Consider the following 6,532-nt stretch of genomic DNA (forward strand, 5'->3'; position numbering starts at 1 on the left):
TCTGGAACATTTGTCACTTTTCCATGTATCCTGGGCCTCCACTTACCATTGTAGCAGGATTCCAATGATGACTTTCTTGAAAGAAAGAAAGCCAGGCAAAAAATGCATTGCCTTCATGACATAGTCTTGAGAGTCACGTTACATTTTTTCTGCCACATTCTATTTGTTAGAAATTAGTCATCAAGTTTGGTTCATCTTCAAAGAGAGGGAACAAAGTTCTGTGCCTTTCAATGGAGGAGTGTTATGTCATGCTAAGAAGAATGTGAGAGATGGACTATATTGGCATAGTCATCTTTGGAGAACAGAACCTGCCAAACTCTCTTTGAGCAGTAGATATAATGCCTTCCTCAAGGTTTATAAATTTAAGTTGCATGTATTCTCCTAACCACATCTATTTCCAGTTTCTTCTCCTGCTAAACTTTCATTATTTCTTGCTTTTCACTTCCAGTAGCTGCTCTTTTCTCCATGCCAATTAAAATGTGAAATGTTGACACTTTTCCTTAACTTTCTGAAAAGAACATTTATACAAGATACTTATATATGTAGCAGATTTTACCGAATATTTAGTGGTTATATGCAATGGAGAATAGAGATCATGGGGTGGAGGAAATAACATCATAGCCACTATGGAGCAAATAATTTCAAATCTGAATATAAATAACCATGATAGAAAAGACCCCTTTGGATGTCTGTGTCACCAAAAAATTCTGGCTTACCTATATTTCTTTACTGGGCATTACTTTTCTGACATGTGACATGATTTCCTCTGCTTTATCTCATCCATTATTCTCTTTTTCTGATTTTTCATATTCCCGTTTTCTACTTGTGTCATATCCAGAAATATTTAGATGTAGCATTTCTCTGCTAGTTTTCATTTTATGTCCCGATGTCCTCTTCTATTATACCGAAGCAAGGAGAACCAAATGTTGGCACCTGAGCTGAAGATGAAGTATGGAAATCTTTTAAAGGCAGGATCTAAGCTTGTTTGTAATTTTAAAAGCAAATTTGCCTTACCCACAAAACTATCAAATAAGTAAAGAAACATAAGCACATAGTTTTCTTCAAGCACATTGATAATACCTTTTTTGAACATTGAAAATGTCCTTTATAGTAGAGAAGTTAGATTGTGATAGTTGGGTGGAAAGCTTAGATTTATCTTTCTTTTTCTTTTTTATCAACCTACGTTTTGCCAATTTCTCCATAAAAATATGTTAATCTAAGTTGAACCCTTAAGATTTGGCAGAATTTCATGTATTCATGTGAAGTGTGAATTAATTGTTTTATGTGTAAATGGAATTTGTAATAGGATTGACTGGATGTTTGAAACATCTTCTCAAAGTGGTAGGTTCTAAAGGAAATGTTTCTTTAGTACCTAAAAACACCTCAAACCATTATAGCATAATATGGCAAAATATTATTGGTTCCTTTCCAAAGTTCCAGTTTTCTATGACTTGAATTTAGGATAACATTTTGCATTTTTGGCCTTCATAGAAATTAGAAGTTGAAATGTACCTGAAAGGCCTGAGTTGGGAAGAAGATATTTAAGTTAAAACACTCTGTATCATTAATACACAAGAGATTTTGTTTTAGTTGAGAAATTCATCAGTTTTTAGAGACTTTAAAACTTTAGAGAGTTTTATTTTGTTTTCTTTTATCTTATTTTATTTTATTTTTTTTTAAAGATTTTATTTATTTATTTGACCGGCAGAGATCACAAGCAGGCAGAGAGAGAGAGAGAGAGAGGGAAGCAGGCTCCCCGCCAAGCAGAGAGCCTGATGCGGGGCTCGATCCCAGGTCTCTGAGATCATGACTGAAGCCGAAGGCAGGGGCCCAACCCACTGAGCACCCCTAGAGAGTTTTAAAGACAATAATTCTGGTGTAAAAACCACCCCTGTTAGAGTGGGCCATAGCAAGACAATTCATGCCTTCGATTTTTTCTTATTGGGAAGACCATGTTTGAAACAACAGTGTACATTCTAAGACTGTAATGCTTGTAAATGATAACAGTAAGTGTTATGAACTTATGAGAACTATAAATTTTGAGAGAGGGGAACATTGAAAAATAATGTGTTAGGTTAAGCTTCATATAACAGATAGTAGAATCCTAATGGTAGAATTTGGATGAACCATTTCTGACTAACTCATGCTGTATGATAAGGATTTGTGGTCATTTAGGAGCAGAGATAAATTTACTGCTAAGTTAATGAGGTTGACGCTTCAGGCCTTGGTCCTTGCACTGCAGAGATTTTTAGAGTATGGGTATTGAGGGGGGGTGATTTGGGAAGCAAGGTTGCAAACCAAAGTCATGTGCATTAAGCATTGCTGGTAACTTACCTAGAGAGATCTAAAGGACTTTGGTTATTTACTCTGTTTTCTTTTTTCATTTATAGTAAATATTCATATTTGTACCTATTGTTATACTTGTAATTTTATACTCTTTCTTAAAAGACCTCCCAGTTTATATAAACGACACCCCATAAAACCTCTATCCACCTTTATTTGGGAAATAATGATGGAAACCACATGTCTGAGGTTAATTTAGGGTAGTTGCCTCTGATTTCAAAAGGACGACTCTTAGCTAGTATCAGAGCTAAGAACAAAACTTAGATCTATTCATTTCTCGTTCTGTGCACTTTCCTTTACACAGCGAGCTCTTGTATCCTTCCACCTTCAAGGGCTCTTCATTTGGTTTATCGAAGTTATCCAGATCTGATCTAATAGAATGTGACAACAAATGATGTCACTTATAAAGTGAAACACTAAAATCTGCTGTATGAAATAGCTCTGGCAGCATCTACCTTTCCTCTGCGGATGTTATAGTTTTTTAATTACCACCACAGCTGAAATGCCTAGTGTTTAGAAATTGGAATGAGTTCATGTAAGCACTTACATTATCAGGAAATATAAATAGCTCATTTATTCATGGTAGCATTACTGTGTTCCTAATATAGTTTTTATTGATGGACACTTGAACTGTATCAATCCACTTAAAATTCAGAATGGTTCTTTTGTGCATGCCTTTATGGCAAGAGCACTATAATTTAATTTAATATAATCTTTTAAAAACAATGATGTTTGTTTCATAAATGAATATTTTATATGTTGTGTTTAATTAAAATAAAACTATGCTACTGATCTAGAAAACACAAAACAGACTTGAGTTCATATTTATGAAGTGTAGCAATATTGGCAAGGCACAACTTATCTTGTTTATGAGACATGCTTGCTATTACTTGTACAGATTGCAGTCATTTTATTGCTGAGCTTTACATGGTTTACAACCCAACAAATGCAATGAAACTGTCATGAGGAAAATAAGCCTATAAAATTTTTTTTAAAAAAGAAGGTGGCACTCACAGATCAAAATGCAGTTTTTGCTGAAGCACTGGTAGGTTTTGAACTGTTACATCCTTTTAGGCAGCAGGTTTTCTGGATAGATCTCTGAATGAAAGGGAAAAGGCTGAGATAAGACACAAGGTTATTTTTAGCACCTCTGCATTGAGTATACAGTTCCCTTGAGACCTTGCTTTTGCTTTTACTCTCTTGATAAGTTCCAGAAAATCAGGTAAACATAGAGGTGTTTTTGACACAGGAGTTGTTTGGAAGCCAGGAAATAGTGTTTACATGTAAAAAAAACAAATAAATAAAAAGAGGATATGTAGATGAAGAGGTCCCTATCTCTTTATTTCAGAGTGTTCAACCTGAGTATTGAATTTGTGTCTGTGGATGTGGAACAAGAAAGTGTAGGTTTCAGGTGGTGGTGGGCAGGTGGGTTTGGGTATCTCTCTGGCTTTGCATATAATTTGCCTTCCAGGGCATTAAGCTGGAATTTTAATTTGTTTTCTAGGTTCTTTTCCCTTTTCTGTGAAAAATCATTTCATTCCTTAGCCATTCATTAAATATTAGTGACGTTAAATCTTGTATTTCTGAGGTATATTCATGCATGACTTTTGAAGGTTTAGAAAAAGTGACACGAAAGCAATCTTTTTTTTTTTTTTTAAGATTTTATTTATTTATTCGACAGAGAGAGAGAGCACAAGAAGGGGGAGCAGCAGGCAGATGGAGAGGGAGAAGAAGGCTTCCGCTGAACAGGGAGCCTGATGTGGGGCTGGATCCAGGACCCTTGTGATCACGACCTGAGCCAAAGGCAGACACTTAACCAACTGAGCCACGCAGGCACCCTGAGGAAGACAATCTTAAATGAACTTCAGAATTGTTTACAGAAAGGACTTAGAAGAAAAATAATGCAGTGCATCTACTTGTTGCATATCCTTCCCTGTGTCTAGTTTTATCATAATTGCAACAGTTACTTCACTTCCTGCTGCAAGAATAATGAAAGAATAATGAAGTTTTATTCTTAAACCTGTCTGATGAACTAGGCCCTTAATGATATCCAAGGGGTAGAAGAACAAAAGTATATAAAAGATATTCAGGGAAGAGAAAGGAATAATTTCAAAAAAATAGGAATATAAACTTTTTGCTATATATAAAGTAGCTTTTTCAGAGCAGTTAGCAATGATACAGATGCTACTTGTTGGGTCTGCACAATGTCCTACTTGTCTTCCCCTATCTGAATTTTACCCATATCCTGCAGGTGCAGCTCACATCTTCTCCATTCTTATTTGCAGATACATTTCATAGGCTTTGGTGTCCTACAATCCATTTTCTGGAATTATGGATGGATCCCACCTCTAGATCCAGGACCACTGCAGTTTTTCTTACTTGTCTAGTTGTCCATTTCTCAGCCAGCCTATATTCTCTGCTTCCTCTGTGAAACAATCACTGCATAAAGTGGCCTGCTGTGTGGTCTCTCTGCCATTAGAGGGTGTGCCCGTTGACCTGAATGTCTATCTACCCACTTCAGTAAGCCCTTGCTCTGGTTCTCTGCCAAGTAAATGCCCTCCCGGAATGTCACTCTGCTCAACTCTGGGACTCTACCACATTGCTGTATTCATGCCAGCCTCCTTTTGCTGGGAAAATTGATCCTCTTCTTGTTACCGTTCAACGTTCATATCTGTTTTACCGTTCAACGTTCATATCTGTTCTACTTTCCCAGCTCATTCAGTTCCTGTTACCAGCTGGTGTCCTGTCTTGAATGGGTGGTATTCCCCAGACTGTGCTGTAACCACCATCTTCCAGACTTCAGAGATTTCCTGATGCAGTGTCCAATCTATTTTCTGTTCTTTCTTTCTTACCTTACCCCTGACTCCCACATAGAATCAGTGAGGCACTGAGTTATATTTAAAATTTTATACTACACATGTTAGAAAATGGGCATTGTACAACCAAGCTGTGCTCAGAGCAGTCAGCCCCATGACAGCATTCATTTCCATGATCCATCACAAGTAGTCAACTTCAACCCCTCATCTATAGAGGCACATATTTTTGAAGCCTCAGCCTTTCTCTTATAAAACAGCCTTAAAAAAACAGTTTAGTAGTTATTATCTGTGACACTTCCCACACCACCCAGCCATTCAGTTTCCTTTCTAAACAGTGATCTGTTAATAGTCACTTTATCACCCTTTTGGAGATAATTGTGTGTGCGTGTGTATGTATAGTATAAACAAACATGTGAGTATGGTGGCTGTGTATATATAGGTGTATAAAGTCACACACATGAACACACACGTTTTACACAAATGGAAGCATAATAAAACATTGTGCTACACTTTTTTTTCTTTAACGTTATATCTTGAAGATTATTCCATGTCATGTTTAAAGAGTTGTCTCATTCTTTTAGTGGCTGCACAATATTCTATTTGGTACTCTGTCCTTTTGATGCATTTAGAGTGTTGAGAGTGTTTCTAGTATTTCATATTACAACCAAAGCTATGGGGAACACTTATCATTCTACATTGTGGTGATATATATCATACATGTACAATGATTATCTGGATATGGAAATGCTAGGTCATTAGGTCTATACATTTGTTTTTTTGATAGAAATCACTTAATTTTCATCAATTGAAGTTGTACTATTTAACTACAAGTAGAAATTGAGGCTATCATTATATCCTTAGGTATTCTAGGTAATTCAAAGAGGATTAAATAAATGAATTGTTTACAAAATATGGGCAGGATCGAGAGAAACCCCAAGCATGCTGTAATATCTCAGGGCTACTAAGGGATTGGGTTATGTCCACTAGACCTGAAAGAGCAAGAGGAGGGACCACCTACTGTTGCCTAAAGACAGGAAGGATGTATGGAAAGGGCCAATTTAAAGGAACTATGATCTTTGGTCAAGGAGGCAGCCAGATAGAAACAAACCCTCAGAGAAGAACCCAGAGGGGTAAATATTCAGGTTGCACTCTCCTCTCTACCTTCGGTGTCTGGCTGGTATTACCATTGGCCAACCATGACAGAAGGCCAAAGGGCAAATGAGACCCTTGATGCTGTTCACACAGGTAATCCGGCTGAGTATAGAGCCGGTAGAGAAGTGGGGCTAGAGGCATAAACAGAAGATATTCAACCCATTCTACCTCCTCACCCTTCCACCAACATGCTATTAAACAGGATTTTGGTATCCTTATTT

General features: G+C 36.9%; 1 long non-coding RNA gene across 1 annotated transcript; it reads right to left on the reverse strand.

Annotated features, from left to right (window-relative positions):
• Nucleotides 1-208: 208 nt before the first annotated feature.
• Nucleotides 209-3,406, reverse strand: LOC116597889. Its single transcript, XR_004288831.1, has 3 exons — nt 3,358-3,406; nt 717-938; nt 209-251 (listed from the first exon to the last, which is right to left on the reverse strand). It is a non-coding gene; the product is annotated as an uncharacterized LOC116597889 (long non-coding RNA).
• Between the last annotated feature and the right edge of the window lie 3,126 nt (nt 3,407-6,532).

The sequence above is a fragment of the Mustela erminea genome, chromosome 8 (assembly GCF_009829155.1).
Source record: "Mustela erminea isolate mMusErm1 chromosome 8, mMusErm1.Pri, whole genome shotgun sequence".
Taxonomy (NCBI): Eukaryota; Metazoa; Chordata; class Mammalia; order Carnivora; family Mustelidae; genus Mustela; species Mustela erminea.